Raw genomic sequence first — 17,074 nt, 5'->3', positions numbered from 1 at the left:
TGGGGATGGGACAAGTCACAGTTGGCTGGACCTTCCCACAGCAATCAACTAAGATAATCTCTCACAGATAAAGCCATTGGCCAAAATGATTGCAGCCATACTTCAGTTAAAGTTCCCTCTTCCCAGGGGCTGGAAAGATGGCTCAGAAGTTAAGCACACTGCCTGTTCTTTCAAAGGTCCTGAGTTCAATTCCCAGCAATCACATGATGGCTCACAACCATCTATAATGAGATCTGGTGCCCTCTTCTGGTGTGCAGGCAACATATGGGCAGAACACTGTACAAATAATAAATAAATCTTAAAAAAAAAAAGTTCCCTCTTCTCAACCTACTCCTAGTTGTGTGACATTGACAATAAAAACCAATTAGCATAGTGATTTTGTCCATACAGAGTGTGATGTTGTTAAGAGGTAGGGGTTTGGGGTAATAATAAAATCATGGACTCTCCCCCTTTGTGAATGAAAATAATGCCCTCATTTTTAAAAAGGGGGACATAAACTGGCTCTCTTTGTCTTCCACCATGCAAGAATGCAGCAACCAGACACCATTCATAAGGCCCAAACCAGACACTGTATCTGTTGGCATCTTAATCTTGGACTTCCCCCTCTTCCAAAACTGTGAGCAATACATTTCTTGTGTTTATGAACTATCCAGTTCAAGGCTAATAGTGTAGCTTAGAGGCAGAGTACTTTCCTGACAGGCAGAAGGTCCTGGATTTACTCCCCAGCAGCACAAAAATAATTTATCTAGTCTAGAAGATGCGGTTAAGAAGCCTACATAGAGCAGGGCGTGATGGTGCATACCTTTACTCCCAGCTGTCTGGGAAGCAGAGGCAGAATGACGTCTGTGAGTTCGAGGCCAGCCTGGTCTACAAAGCAAGTCCAGTACAGCCAAGGCTACACGGAGAAATCCTGTGTCAAAAGAAAGCAAGGAGGAGAAGGAGAAGAAGAAGCCTATACAGACTGAAATAAGAGGTCATGGGTTAACTTGTGCAAATCTTACATTCACATCTCAAAGCAATACAAATGCACCTCAGTTTTCAACAAGGGGTTAATCTGGTCAGCTGTCCAGTACCAAGTCCAGGCTATTGTTGACCACAGGTTGCCTCTGCACTGGGATGACAGCTGGTAAGAAAGGAGAGCTACATGACATAGAAATGGATCGTGTTTTAAAAATAAAAAATAGTTCTTAGGAGCAGTGCCTGAGGGGTCAAAAGTCAGAAATAAAACTAGCTTTGAAGATTCACTGTAGGACCATGGGTTTTAGCCGACTGATTATCACTTGTCCCAGGAGATTTCTTCTGTCACAGGTTTTATTTTAAACGTTCATGGCCATTGCTCATAGCTTCCAAAATCAAAATGCAGTTGGAATTACTTATAATTCCAGCCTCACACACACAAAAAAATACTGTTGAGTGCCGTTCAGAAACTTAGCAAACAGTCCAGTATGCAAAATTCATACAAAAGCAGCTCCCAACTTCGAGTCGAAGTTAAAAATACACAGAAGACTGAAAGGAGAGAGAGCTGTGGGAAGTGCTCAGGACTCTGATAGATTAGACTTCCGGTGTGTTCACTCTGACTGAAATATAAAGAAAATATATCTTTTCTCTCACGTTACAAGCAGAACTTGGTGACATGATGGACGAAGACATTACGAAAAATTGTAGTTACACTTAGTTCACAAGCACCATTGAGAAAATATTATAAAAATGAAGAAAACACATGCAACAGTATGTAAAATAAAACCCTCATACCCAAGTTGGGTTTAATCCAAAACACAAGACTAGTTAACATTCAAAAACCCCTTTGAAAAAAGATATGAATGTAGGTACAGGATGTGCTGCATAGAAGAAAAGTTCCAGGGGTAAAGGATGAGAATGAGGCATGAAAATGGCTAAAAGGGCATTGTATTTGTGTTTGAAATTGTGGAGTAAAGAGAAAAGGGCACATCGTTATTGTGCATGAGTGGAGTATTAAATTTAGAGTAAAAATGCCACCCAGATTACTAGGGAAGGATGGTCCTCTGCCTGAGTGCTGCAGAAGCAGAAACTCACAGCAGGAGAGCTAATTTGATCAGTGCCGTAGGCCAGGAATACAGTTCCAGGGTGTAGAACATTCAGCATTCACAGAATTCTTGGGTTCAGTCTTGGTCATGAAAAAGAAAGACAAGGGAGGAAAAATGTAGAACGATGAGACAGAAAAGAATAAAGGAAGAAGAGCAAAGTGGAGGCCGTGCTGATGGGATTTGAACGTAAAGAATGAAACAGCAAACTTACTAGAAAATATCATTAGAATGTTTTCATGGCCTTGGGATAAGAAAAACTCTCTCCAGATAACAGAAGTACCAACAATAAAGAAATTAACCATCCACAGAAAATATAGAAAGTGAAAAGTCAAGTTCAGAAGGCTTGTACCATTCTCAACATTTGAAACCATACATATATAAAAATATATTCATATGTCCTACAAATCAGCAAGAAAAGATGAAAATTTCTATTTAAATAAGCACTCTGGGCTGGAGCAGTGGCTCAGTAGATAATAGCCCTTTTGCCCATAAACATGGAAACCTGAATTGGAATTCCCAGCATCCACCTAAGAGCTAAACATGGCCTCCTATGCCCCAATATAGAAGAGGCAAAGTCAGGTTGATTCTAAGAGATGCTGACAAGACAACCAGCCAAAACAGTGAGGTTGAGGTTAAGTGAGACACCTTGTCTCAGAAGAATGAGGGAGAGATGTACAGAAAGGGTAACCAGATCTTCTCCTCTGGTTATCACATATATGTGCCTGGCCACATGGACATACACAGACAGGCAGGCAGACACCAAGCAGGCAACGAGGGAAGAATGTTTATAAAAGGGAACACCCTAAATACCCAATAGACCTGAAAAATAGGCCTTTTTTTTTTTAAGAATCCAAGAAATTGAACTAAGATCACGGCGTCCTTCCACTGCAGGCCACCAGCATAACTAGTGAGCGCGAGCAAGGCTGTGCAGCCACCCCATTCTCCACTCCAGACTAACACGGTCTCCTTGGAAAGGTACTCAGACTCGGCACCGTGTATTAACATGGAACAGCTCTGCCCTACAATTTAGCAATTTCTCATTCCATGTAAATATAGACTAAACATAATGCATGCGCACACTCAGCAAGATGCGCTCAGGAAAACTTTACAGCAGAGCTCTCTGAAATTGTCTAGAACTCAAAGCAAATGAAACATTTATAAAGGGTAAGAGGGATACACTGTGCAGTATGCGGTATGTTCTGGAGAAAATCGGAAGAAGTACACTACAATTATAACCAACATAATATTGAGAAAGGAAAGCCAAACACAGATGAATACTGATCCCATGTACCAAAGTAAAACCTTCCACCCAAAATTAGTCTTGTCTACAAGAGATGTAGGGGAAAGGATGGAGCAGAGATTGAGGAGATGGCAAGCCAATAACTAGCCCAACTTGAGACCCGCCCCATGGGAGAGAGCCAACCCCTGACACTATTAATGATACTCTGTTATGCTTGCAGATAGGAGCCTAGCATAGCTTTCTTCTGAGAGGCTCCACCTAGCTGCTGATGGAAACAGATGCAGGAGACCCACAACTAAACAGTGGGTTGAGATTGGGAAGTTTCAAGGAAGACTAGAAGGAAGGATTAAGGGAGTGTAGGGCGGTGGGGGAGGGATCAAAAAATTCACAACAAGACCTATAGAGTCAACTAACCTGGGCCCATGGGGCTCACAGACACTGAGCCACATGGGCTGGACCTAGACCCCCTACACATATGTAGCAGATGTGCAGCATTGTCATCATGTGTGTCCCCTAACAAAGGGAGTAGGGGATGTCTCTGACTCTGTTACCTGACTTTGGATCCCTTTCCCCTAGCAGGGATGCCTTGTCTGGCCTCGGTGGGAGAAGATGCACTTTGTCCAGCCGTGACTTGAGGTGCCAGGGTGAGTTGGTAGCCCTTAGGGGCCTACCTTTCTCTGTAAAGAATGGGAGGGATGGAGCATGAAGGAGAGACTGGGAGGAGAGGGGGGAGAGGCTGGGATCAGGCTATAATGTGATTAATAAATAAAACATTTTAAACATGAGTGTCTCCCTTGTGGTTCCATTTATATGAACTTAAAAAGCAGTAGCAAAACAAAGCTGCGGTGTCAAATATCAGCATGAGGATACCTTTGGGAAAGAAGATAGGATTGCATCCCAGGAGCAATGGAGAATATCAGCCATTTGCTCCTTCTTACCCTATTATGAGTGGCCATGGTTATGCTATATGCTAGGGCCAGATCAGAGCACTGAGTCCCACGTGCAGGCTCTTCACATCCTCCATATGTGGAGCTCCAATGAAGCTCTAATTTAAACATCCAAGTGTTCTTTTTGCTTCATGATGTCACTAAATGCATGTGTGAAATAGTTAGAAAACAGGAAAAATAGATTCAGTCCAGCTAGACTCAGAGGGACAGAATGCCTTGCAATGAGCTCAAAATTCGTCAGAGTCCATGGTGCAGTCAACCATAAATGGAATATCTGTGAGACTATCATGAAAGGGAGAGGGGAAGGTTTTAACTTAGAGCTAGAGGTCAAAAGGGAGCAGAGCAAAAATATGCTTGTGGACAGGACATGGCCAGGACCACGGTTCCAGCAACTGTGGTTGCCTGCACAAGATCAGGCCAGTTCACATTCTAACCTGGAGCTATTGGCTGTTGGAAGCCACTGAGGGGAGAGGAGTCCGTTTTCTTTAAGGGGGTGATCCCAGATAGGTCCATGCTCCAGTGATGGCACCACACTCATGAGTATATAAACAGAGCATTGGAATACAATGGTTATTTAAAAAAATTTTTTTAATTATTAAAAAGGATTTGAAATTGGGATCAGTGGGCAGATATGGGAGGAATTGGGGGAAGAGAATGGAACAAAATATATTTTAAGTATATATAAAATTCTCAAAGAATTAGTAAAAGTGTTATACGTAAACAAAAACTAAGCACGAGTATGCAGGGCTTACTAGAGGCTCCTGTGTTTCTAGCCTTGGTATGCAGTATGGGTTTTAACAGCAATAAATATAGACCATATGCAAAGCACTTTCTTATGCAGTGTGTACAACAAATATGTCACCAAGTCAAAGTGTGGGGAACAATACAACAGTTAGTAAAAATGCAGGTCCTCCTCCAAAGCCTGGCTCCAGCAGCCAAGACCAACCCTGCCATGCCATTACAAAGCCTCCTGTGCACCCCCAGCCAAGGGTCAAAGGGAAATTTCCTCCATAATATAGTGTTTCACAGTACCAGTACCTGATACTGAACAGCTCTGCAGCCTGTATGGTGTTCGCACCTCCACTCCAGGCTCCTGGATGGATGCAGGATGCTGCTCTGAAGCTGGCTATTGTTTTAACCTTGGGAGGCAGCGCCTGTAGGCCTGTATTTAGGCTACACCTTGTGTTTCCAAAAGGTAAATGCAAGGAATATAATCAAAATTGTTGCTAACACTACTGTTTTTACAACAACAATCTATAAATATACAGAAGAACTCAATATACGTGTGAAATAAACAGAAGGTCTGACTACACCACACTAACTCAGAAACAGCTCTGGAGTTTAGAAGCTTGGCTTTCAATTGCTGTGCTTTTAAGATATGAAACATTATGAAAAACACACATTATTCATCAGAGTGATTGTCCTGTGCACTTGTATACCTTATATAATTTTTTGGGGCTTTTACCTTCAAGAAAATTACTAGTTAATGACACCTCAGACTTTAGAAATTTTCCCGATAGCACACTGGAGTTCCCTCGGGGAGAGAACTCTGAGTACGTGGATTTTTTTTTTCAAGATCATTAACAGATATTACAAACCAATTCAAACTGAGCATTTTCCTTGCAAATTACCTCTAACTTTTAAAGCCATTGGAGAAAGGGGGAGGGGAGAGACAGTGCATGACTTAATTTACTTAACCTGCTTACAGTTTGCAGCTTTATGCTTCATGCTTCATGAGTGACTTCTTTTCCAACCAAAAAAAAAAAGGAAGGAAGGAAGGAAGAAAGTATACCTACCTCTCTAACTATCTCTAATAGATATATTTTTCTAAATTACCAGACTGGATGAGTGATATTTCCAGAGGGTAACATTGTTTGGGGTGGAGGTAGATTTTTGTTTTATTTTGTTTTTCATTTAGCAACTCGTCCTGGAATTGGAATTGTTTACCCTATTGGTTGTTTAAGGTAAAAAAATGAAGCCCAACATTGCCCATCTCATGCTTAATTAGGTCCCTTCAGCAATTAGCAGGGTTATCCTCTCCTGGGTGCATGCTTGGTGATGCCTTGGTTGTTGGTGTACTGTGCCTTTCGAAGGGGAAGGAAGAAATCTTTTATCTCATGATCAAAACCTAGTTTCTGGGCTAAAAAGCTAATATTTGGGTGAGCAGTTCCTCATTCCAAGATGACATCAGGCCTGAGTCTTATTTGCATGTTTTCCATTCAAAGAACCCCCTGTGGGCTTCAAGGGGAGTCTCTTACAAGGAGCAGCTACAGCTATGTGAGAGTCCTGGTGGGTTCCAGAGCAGGAACTACACCAAGCACTGCTGATGTGGGAGCCCAAAACCATGACACAAAACTGAGGGGTCTCCCCTGCCTATGCGTACCATCCCGTGGTACACGTTGGGAAATGTCCCCAGGCCTGGTAATCACTGTGCTGGCTTCTCTGGCTGCTACATATAAATATTTGATGAATAATACTTCATTTATAAAAGCATATGTTAATAAGAATATTCTCTGCATTTGTTGCCCAATGAAGACTTTTTAAAAGCTCAGTGTTTCAAGATCCAGGAGATTTCGTTCTTTCCATTTTAAAGCGAGAGGTCGACTTAGCACAAATTAAACAGAGGCATTTCATATCCCTCTGCATGTCCTGTGAGCAGCAGGTAGGTAGGACACTGTGAAAGGGTGTTCTATTTGGAGAAGGGGCAGTCCTGTTATCAAGAGAAATGGAGCCTTGAGAGGAATACCTGGGCATCTTTGAATCCTGGGCATAATGATTGCTCTTTTCAATTCTCCACTATATCACAAGGTAGATTAAATCATTCCTATGTAAAAGATGCTAATGTGGCCTTAAGAGACTTCTACTCCAAAACCACAGAACCCAATCCACCTAGTTCCCAGCCAACATTTGTCTGTCATGGGTGATCACAAATGCCAAGTGCATAGCCTAGCATTCTGACAGAGAGAAGCAGACCTTCGGACTGCGGTCCTCTATTGAGCTCAGACTATATTCTACACTTGGTTGATTAAACTGCAAAAAATTGGTTGCCCAGAGGCTTCTCAATGGGACCTTGCCAGGAAAGACAAACATAGCTGGACAGCTAAACTAGCTAGTCTAAATGGCATGTGTGTGTCACAAAAGGCTGACACGCTTCAGAAAATAAGTAGTGATCCTTGGACCACAGCAGTTGTTTAGACAAAAAAAAAAGTACAAGGCAGGGTCAAAGGTCCCAAGATGATGCTTATCTGTCAACAGGCAGCTCAATACAAAAATCATCACGACTTCAAATTTGTATTGGAATGGGAGTAGGGTGAAACTCCCATGGATGCCCTTGGCCCCAACATCAGAACTTTTGAGCCCTGATAAAGTCGGCTACGGATATTCAGGTCATGGAGAAAGACTACAAAGTGATCTCCTGCTGGCCCTAGAGTCATGAGAACAGGAAAGCTTGTCTTACCCTTCAGAAGAGTAAGTCCTGAACCTCACTTGGGCAGCACAGTAGAGCTGGACCTGATGGGGTGGGGATCAGGTGAGTTGGCCCAAGGGTATGAACAGGAGGGAGCTGGCCCTGTAACTTGTCTGCCATGCAGCATCATGGGCAAGGGAGAGATGCCCTCCCTTACCCTTGCGCCTTACCTGGCCCTGGGGTCATGAGAGCAGGAGAGCTGTCCCTGCCCCTCATTTGCATTAGCCTTGGGAGAGCTAGCCCTGCACTTGGCCTGAGAAGGACAGTAGAGCTGGCCCTAGATGTGGGGGTTACAAGTGAGCTAGCCCCCATGACCTGAGTGCAGGAAAGCTGGCCCAGCCTCTTGTCTGCTGGGAGGTGGGGAGGATAACAGAGAAACTTCTTCCTCCCCTCTCTCTTCTGTCACCATCTATGGCAGGCAGGAGAGCTGGCCCTGGGGTCATAAGAGTGGGAGCACTGGCCATGTCCCTCACCAGCTGCAACACCCCAAAGAGAGAGCCCTGCACCTCATCTGGGCAGCAAGGTAAATCTGGCCCTGATTTTGGTGGTTGCAGGTGAGTTGACCCTGAGAGTATGGGAACCAGCAGGCTGACCATCTCTGATATGTCTCAGGAGCAGATCGAGAGCTTTGAATTGGCCCACCCTAACATCTACCCCATCAGTGAACTGCTGGAAAACAAGAAGGGCTGGCCCTACAGATCTAAAACTATAGGACACAGGCAACAACAAGCTATCTGGGAGGAGTCCCAGTGAGGTCCAGAATTGACAGAGTAGCAGAAACAAGGGACCTCTGCTCCAGCCCAACAACTCATTGCACTGAACATTTGCAAAACAAGTGTGGGCAAAAGGGTATACTGTCTGATACACCTTGGTACATTACAGCTTCCACAGTGAGTTTTTTTTCCTCTGTTGAGGAAAGATTGCAAGTATGGAGGGTGAGTAGAAGGGAGGGAGAGATAAGTAGGATTGGAGCATATGATGTGAAATTTACAAAAAAAATCAATGAAAGTTTAAAATAAAAAGAATGATTTTTAAAAAATGATCTCCTGTCTGTCCAGTGATCATATACTACCCCAAGCTGGCTGCCTCCAAGTAGTAATTAGACAAGTCATAGCTCTTCATAAATGCTTTCCTTTTCACTAGACTCTCATAGCCAGGCCCTCTGAAGCCAATGGAAGGAACCCAAACACTTCCTAGTGTGACCACTGTAAGCCTTTCCCCAGGACTCAGCTCTGAGATAGCTTGCCAGAACTGAGACATATTCCTGGAGACCTTATGATGATGTGGCCCAGCTGTGTCTTTCGTAATTCAATAAATATCCTGAAGAAATATGAATTCCTATCTAGACTAGTATGTGGGGTGGTGATAAGGGCATGAGATAGGTCCCACTTGTGGAAAATACTTCATTAAGAGCCATTTGGGGAAACCTTTCCATGGCTCTTCACTTCCCACCTTCAGCTACGTGGCTAAGCACTGAGCTGTTCTCACCACTGTGTCTGCATCTTCTCATGAAAATGAACCAAAATGCAGTCATCTGTCTGTTAACAGATGTCCAAGTTAAAGTTTAATAATAAAGTAAAATACAAGTGGACTTCAAAGCACACCTTTGCTCCCTGGGTTAAACTCAAACTCCTCAGCAGAAACCATGGTGACTTCCAGAGCCAATGCCCACCCCACCCCTTTCCTGGACCTTCCTGTGTCCTGCTTGCCCCTCTTCTCCAATCCTGACTCAGAAAAACCTGCAGTGGTTTGTAGATGTGGATTTTTCCCAAGCTCCACCCAAGGGATTTTCTTGGGGCTGTCATTGCCATGAATGAAGACTCTCTCTTTGTTGGTCCTTTGTGAACAATCCATCTCCTAACTCAGGGTCTCGAGGCCTTGGCATCACAGAAATTACCTGGGAATGAGTCGTGCCTTATCTGTGTAATGAATACTATTGTCCTGGCTGTTTGTTTTTCTTTCTCACTTGGTTCTGAGGGCAGCCTGCCTGTACACCTCACAGTTTCTCAACTTCTGGTCTTACTCCCTTCCCTTCTTATTCTCTCTACTGTCTAGTTGCTAGCCCCAGTGTTGTCTCTTACCTTACCTTTCCCTTGATGATCCCAAAGTCATCAACCTTTCCACCGTGGGCATTTCTGCTCTGGGGTCTTCTCCCACCCCTTGTCTGCCCTTGGTCCTCAGTCAGTGCCCTCTATTTGTCCTGATTCTCACCCTACCAGGTCATACACTTGAGCCACATACTTGCACTTGTTTTGTAGGTTTCAAATAAAACTAACCCTTACAACAGCACATAAAGTGGGGCCTATATACACTTAACTGTATGCAATATGCTCTGCTAGGTGGGAGGGAACTAGTGCTAAACATTTTTTTTAAACCAGGGGTGGTGCTGTACACTTAGGGTATCAGCATCTAGGGAAGTGGAGGCTGAGGTGGGAGAATCCCTTGAGAACAGGAGGAGGAGGCACTCCATAGTTCAGTGACTCCTCATCTCAAAACAAAGACAGACTTAAGGAAGATCACTCAATAAAAAGCGTCTTGTAAGTATCAGTGAGGGCAGGAGTCTGGAGGGTCCAGCAAACGGCCTCAGAGGACAGCAGTGCATCCAGCCACAGTTGGGTGAGGCTTAGCCCTGGAACAGGACCTGAAAGATGATACCCAAGATGGGGCTAGAAGTGAAAAATGGAAAGAATGCATAAATGAGAGCCACGTACTCCTGGCAGGCTAGACATAAATTGTGAGGGACGCCTGGCTGGGAGGGAGACTGTCCCATGGGTTGCCAGAGTGCTTATATTAAATGAGAGAGCTGGTGAGCCACCTTCTGCTTAAGAGGTTCAGCTCATTCCCCTAAATATCTTTCTGAGCATGCAGCTGAAATAACCCCCCAACCTCCTTCCTCTAGATGGCTCTCCCCTCCAATACACGTGAGTCAGTTTCCCCAACAGACACCCAAGAAATAAGATACCTGACACAACCTGCAAGAAGTCTTTGCGGCCCTCCAGGTACCATTTTGGTACCCTAAAGGATCACTGGCATATTCCAAATTAATTTAATGCACCTGCTTCTAGTTATTTTTCCTACAACCTACAAAAAAAAGGTGCTGAATCCTCCCCAGAAGGCCACTGTCCACTTGGAGACCAGAGGAGGTGGCTTTGTCTCCTCTTGGGCCTGAACCTGCGAACTCATTAGCACCGGGTTCTAATCAACTGAACCACCAGGCACATTTCTTACTAAAGGCACCATAGCAGTAATTTGCTACATGTTAATTCTAAGGTTAACTACAGATGAGGAGCATTCCTGGGGGAGAGGGGGAGGGAAATGAGAGATTTGTTAATCCTTGGAAAAAGATTTAGGTCATCGGGTTTTGAGCCCTTTCATTTTAAAATAAAATTCTATGATCTGAAATGATGCCTGCCACAATCTACACCTTTGTGAGTCCTTCAGTCGCTGCCTACATCAAAAGAGCAAAGCAAATGGTATGACTCCCACGGCTGCAAAATGCTACTCAAGTGCTTGCTACAGATTCCTCTCTGCCTCCAGCACAACACTAAAGGAACGGGTTCCATGCTGAGCTGAAGACGGTTTACCAAAAGCTAAAGAACTGCACCCCATCACCACCACTACACACCAAAATCCTCCCTCCCTTCCCCCCCCCCCCCCGACAAAAAAAGGAAGACCAGTGTTATAGACCTGTCTCAAGACAGGGAAGCTTAATCTCCTCTCTTCCTTTTCTCTTGCCCAGCCTTGAAAAGCCAGCAGTAGGTAATGGGTATGGAATACTGCTTTGACGCTGACTTGGTATCCTGTACTCAAATTCCTATGAATATTCTGCCTGCTTCCCAACTCTGAGGATAATTTCCGCTCCGAGTCTCCTTTAAACATTCAAGCCGTTTCAATTTTTTCTGCTCCAACCCTTACTGTGACTTTGAACTTGATATGGTTTAGGAAGAAACCAAAGCAACTGTTTAAAAATATTAATAAAGATGGGCTTCATCCTAGACTTTGTAATTTTGTGGAGGGACCGCTGTGAGGGCATCTTGGGAATAGCAATGGGAGTGACTACACACTAGCTTTTCTATGGGAAGCTTGCTGGAAACGCAGCTGTTCTCTGGAGCAATTTTTACCATGGAGAAACCGAAGCCTCACACTTGCACATTAATTAAATCTTATGTCCTAGGAACTTAAAGCAATGATTTAATACCCTGATCTGGCTGGGTATGTAGTTCAGCGGTAGAGCAAGCCCTGAGTTCAAGTGTCCACATACAAATCCATGCCTACCAATACACACCTAGGTTGTAAAAGATGCCACCCACATTTGTTAACTCCAAGCCTGGCATTGAGGGAGCATTCTGGGTCTTGCCTTGCCCATTAGAGGATCATAGGAAAGTTAAGTCTTCTGTGTCAACTATCAATTTTGTCATCTGTAAAATGGTGGCAATTTTAATTACTACAAAATAGGACTGCTGCTATACACCGGAAATGCACATAAAATTATTTAGCTCAAGGTTCGAACATAGTACTGAGGAACTCATTCAAACGTAAGAGTTAGGGCTGCTGCAGGTGTAGCTAGAGTAGAGCATTCATCTGGTTTGTCTAAGAGCCTGTGTTTGATCTCCAGCAAACTGTAACATCACAGCTACTATCTGCCTGTCTTGAGCAAAGCATCCCCATTTGTGTGTAATACATTGCATTTCAAATATCCCAGGCTTTATAATGCCACAACAAAAGTTAAATATGTACTACAGTTCTACATCCACAAGGAAAATACTAGCGATTAAACTGAGCACAACCCAGCTTAAATAGAATGCTCTGATTTACAGAGCTGAGAGGCAGAAACCTAAAATGAAAATAACTAGCCCTGATTTCCAAATTAATGCCTACAAAAATGTTTCCTTATGAAATACATTCTAAAACAGCACAGTGGAACTTTCCAAATTAGCATGACCAAAATAGATGATCTTTCTCTCTATAACGTACCCAATTCTTAACCAACATAAAGGATTGAAGGAATTTCCAAAGAATGTATAAAAATATTATCTGCCTATTCAAATAATCAAGCTAAGTACATTTTTATCTGAAAATACAATCTGAGACAGCCTCATTTTATAGTCAAGAAACTCTCTTAACATATTCAGTGAGCTACAATTCTAAAAGACTTGAGTTCAAGCTGACAGTCAGAAGCTAAATAAACAGAAGCTGACCTGCTGGGTGGTACCCATCTCACAGTCCTGGGCACAGCCACTGCAATCTTCAGGGACGTGACTGGTTCAGTAAAATAGTTTTTATTTCCTCTCTGTATTTCTTCATACCAAACCAATGCACTGTCTGTTGCTCCCTCTAAGGGCTTGGTAAGCATGCTCCCCATCTTGCTTAGAAGACAATGTTTTATTTTTATTTCACGATAAAATGGAGGCAAGAACTTGGCGGAGTCCTAATGGTGTCCCATTGTCATGTATCTGCATGGTAGTGTTCCTACATATTGCCTTTCGCTTTATGATACTTGTTTCTTCTCATAAAAAGGATGATACTGTATGATGAAGGATGAGAGATGGAGGGATTCTACTTAGTGATTATCAGACCATGAAGAAATAAAACATTCAGAGGTCAAATCCCCAAGAGATGTGTCACGTAAGGTGGATACATGGGATTGTTCGCAAATATTCAACATGATTGGAAATTTAATAACAGTTATTTATTTTATTTATATTTGAAGGAGGAAGGAGACAGCTCTTAGGCATTAGCCCTCAGCCAGAATCTATCTACTTGCTACCATCCCCCAAGTGAGCCAAGATGTTTATAGGCACCAAAGCCTGAGAGTCTTGCAATGGGCTGTTAAAACCACAGGGGCCACAGGCAAAAGTTGAGGTGTCACTGTCCTTACCTCAGCTGGATCTCTGGGGCTAACTGGGAGGTGGGAATCACCCACCTTCAGCAGTACAGGAGACCTACAACATCACTGAAATAGGAGCAAGAAAGATGAAGTGCTACACTGAAATTGAATGTGGTGGTGCATGCCTATAATCACAAGCCCAAGAGTTCAAGGCAGCCAGGGTGGCACACTGTCGCAAAGATACTCATCTCCTTTCTGCATATTTCAGTAATCAAGAATCATTTTGATAGGCTGGAGAGATGGCTCAGTGATTCAGAGCGCTGCCTGCTCTTCCAGAGGTCCTGAGTTCAATTCCCAGCAACCACATGGTGGCTCACAACCATCTATAATGTAATCAGATACCCTCTTCTGCAGATAAAGCACTCATACGCAATAAATAAAATAAATAAATCTTTAAAAAAAAAAAGAATCATTTTGAGCCTTGACTTCTTTCTCCAAGTTAGAAGAGATGGTGGTGATGGTTATATGTATTGGAATTAGTGGTGGTGGTGATGGTGGTGATGGTGGTAATGGTAGTAATAATACTGAAAATTGTGGTAGTGGTGGTAGTTATGAAGATGGTAGTAATGTTGATTATGGTAATTGTATTGGAATCTGTGGTAATGATGCTGCTGGCAGTGAGGATAATAGTGATGTTGGTGATGGTAATTGTGTTGGAAGCGCTGGTGTTGTTGTTTGTGGTGGTGATGGCGGCGGAGATGGTAACAGTACTGAAGATAGTAAATATGTGGCAAGGGCCATGGTGAGTATGGTAGTGTTTGCAGTCATGGCAACAGCACTTTATCACTAGTGGAGTGAACATATTCATGACCTTCAAATCCCAAAAGATAAACTAAGGACTTCTATGCTTTCTCAGGCTTAATTCTTATCCATCAGATATTAAGGTAATCACAGCTATGTTGTTTTCGTTTTAAGGTTTTTTTTGTTTTGTTTTGTTTTTTTGTTTTTTGTTTGTTTTTCTTTTTACTTTTAGATACATGAATGTGTCTGTGTCTGTGTTTGTCTATGTCTGTATTTCTCTGTCTGTGCCTGTGTCTGTGCCTGTGCCTGTGCCTTTACCTGAGTTTATATCTGTCTTTCTGTATCTGTCTGTGTCTGTGTCTGAGTCTATGTCTATGTCTGTGCCTGTGTCTCTGCCTGTGTCTGTGTCTATGTCTGTGTTTATGTCTGTGTCTGTGTCTGTCTGCGTCTCTATGTCTGTGTCTGTGTTTATGTCTGTGTCTGTCTGCGTCTCTATGTCTGTGTCTGTGTTTATGTCTGTGTCTGTGTCTGTCTGCGTCTCTATGTCTGTGTTTATGTCTATGTCTGTGCCTATGTCTGTGTCTGTGTCTGTGCCTATGTCTGTGTCTGTGTCTGTGTCTGTGTTTATGTCTGTGCCTGTGCCTGTGTCTGTGTCTAAGTCTGTGTCTGTCTGTGTCTTTGCCTGTGTCTGTGTCTGCACCTATGTCTGTGTTTATGTCTGTGTTTGTGCCTGTGTCTGTCTGTGCCTGTGTCTGTGCCTGTGCCTGTGCCCGTGTTTGTGTTTGTGTATGTGTATGTCTATCTTTGTCTGTGTCCATGTCTGTGTCTGTGTGTGTCTATATCTATGTCTGTGTCTGTGTTAGTGTCCGTGTCCATGTCCGTGCCTGTGTCCGTGTATGTGTCTATGTCTATGTCTGTGCCTATGCCTGTGTCTGTGTGTCTGTGTCTGTATCTGTGTGTATGTCTGTGTCTGTGTCTGTGCCTGTATCTGTCTGTGTCTGTGTGTATGTCTGTGTCTGTCTGTGTATATGTCTGTGTGAGTCTTTGCATATGAACATAGATGCCCAGGGAGGCCAGAAAAGAGAGTTGGTGTTACAGACAGTTGAGAGCCTCTCAGTGCGAGTGCTGGGAACCAAGGTTGGATCCTCTGAAGACTTTGTGATCTTAACCTCTGAGCCATCTTTCCAATCCTAATAATGTTGTGATTGGTTATGATTTGAAGGACATCCTTAAAAGAATATAAAAACAAAACAGAAATCAAGCCACTACTTCAGAGACATATCTTTCTTCATGCGTTATTTCTTTTTTTTTTTCATAGCTATTGCCTTCATCATAATCATTATTACTGAAGGAATTTCAAAGTACCAGGAGTCCTTGAAGATGTTACACTGTAAGCTTGCAAAGAGAAAAGTTCAGTTCATGGAGACTCATGTACACAATGTGACCACACTCTTCTAGCTACGTCAGGACTGTCTGGGGAGTTGAAGTTCAGACTTACCACATTCATCATGGTAATAAACAAAACTCCTTACAGACAGTGATATTTAGTGGAGGGTGGGAGAGTCATGGCACAGTCCACTTACGTGTCTCTTCTTTCTTCTAGGCTCACTGTATTACAGAATGTCTACATTCGCTTCAAAGTTAGGAGGGTCATGTTGACTCAGGAAATACAAGCAGGAGGGGCAGGTGTCCTCAATGGGCAGCAGCAGCAGGAGCAAGGACAATAGTCACCAGGATCCTCCTCCCTGTGGGGCAAGCACCAACAGGTGAAGAAGGAGTCCCCAGCACTCCAGAAACTTAAATGACAACAAGCAGACCTTTCTGATCCATGATAGACTTACAGATTGAGTGAGAAATAACCCCTAGTATCTTAAACCACTGGGTTTGGGTAGCTTTCCACATCCAAACAGACACCAGTGGCCCATATATGAATGTTTAAAGTCACTTGTGGTCACAAAGAAAGGAAAACATCTACAGTCCACCCCACAAGAAACAAATCCTACTGAGGGTTTAATTTCTTTCCAGAGCAGGTCTGTTTCAGAGCGAATGTTCCTACAAAGGTGAGTGGTTGGTATCACAACCAGTAAGGGACGTAAAAACCATTCTGCCCCACAGTAATTCTATCTGAATTCAGGAATCTCTTCTAGCTGTGCTTGACTTTAAGCTATAAAGCAAAAAGACAGGCTCAGCCCTCCCAGTCACTTTCAGAGCTGCTCACTTAAACGTGCACTGCTCAAAGTGTCAGCCACCTTTAACAGATTGTTTTTCAGAAAACTAGATCTCATCAAAGTTAGTACCTTGCAGTATCTGAACTGGAGCAGTAGAAGAAAAAATGAAAAAAGCCCATCTGTGCCTGCCCTCCCACTCCCCCTCCACACAAGCTCCACCTCACCAGAGCTGTAGCTGGGTTTGAAAACCCTAATGCATGCAAAGCACAGAGGCTCTTTGAAGACCTGGCCCTGGCCTTATTTGTGAGTTGGAGACTTACTGGGTCTTGCCAAAAACAACAGGGAGGGGAGAAAGGGAATGGTTTTTTTCCCTCTGAACTCAGGAAATAAGCATAAACCTCCTCTTCTTTACAAGGCTAACTGGCTCTGATTCTCCACAATGGAACTGGCCTCTCAGTGGCCATTGCTTTTATCAGATCCAAGTTGCTTCTTAATGGTCATCATTTTCCTTTCCAAATGAATCACATGGCTGCCATGGCCAAAATAGATGTCCTGGCTTCCT

At 43.4% G+C, this 17,074-nt stretch overlaps 1 protein-coding gene across 1 annotated transcript in view; it reads right to left on the bottom strand.

Moving 5' to 3' along the window:
- Positions 1–17,074, bottom strand: part of LOC311581737 (uncharacterized protein) — a 46,906-nt gene that overhangs the window by 2,070 nt on the left and 27,762 nt on the right. The window contains exon 4 of the mRNA XM_084754272.1: positions 15,928–16,089. The gene's annotated coding sequence lies outside the window, so the exon portion shown is untranslated. The remainder of the gene's footprint in view (positions 1–15,927; positions 16,090–17,074) is intronic.

Source organism: Acomys minous, assembly GCF_964271855.1.
Source record: "Acomys minous genome assembly, chromosome: 13".
NCBI classification, from domain to species: domain Eukaryota; kingdom Metazoa; phylum Chordata; class Mammalia; order Rodentia; family Muridae; genus Acomys; species Acomys minous.
The sequence above is the reverse complement of the archived record's forward strand: the minus strand, read 5'-3'. Positions and strand labels throughout refer to the sequence as shown.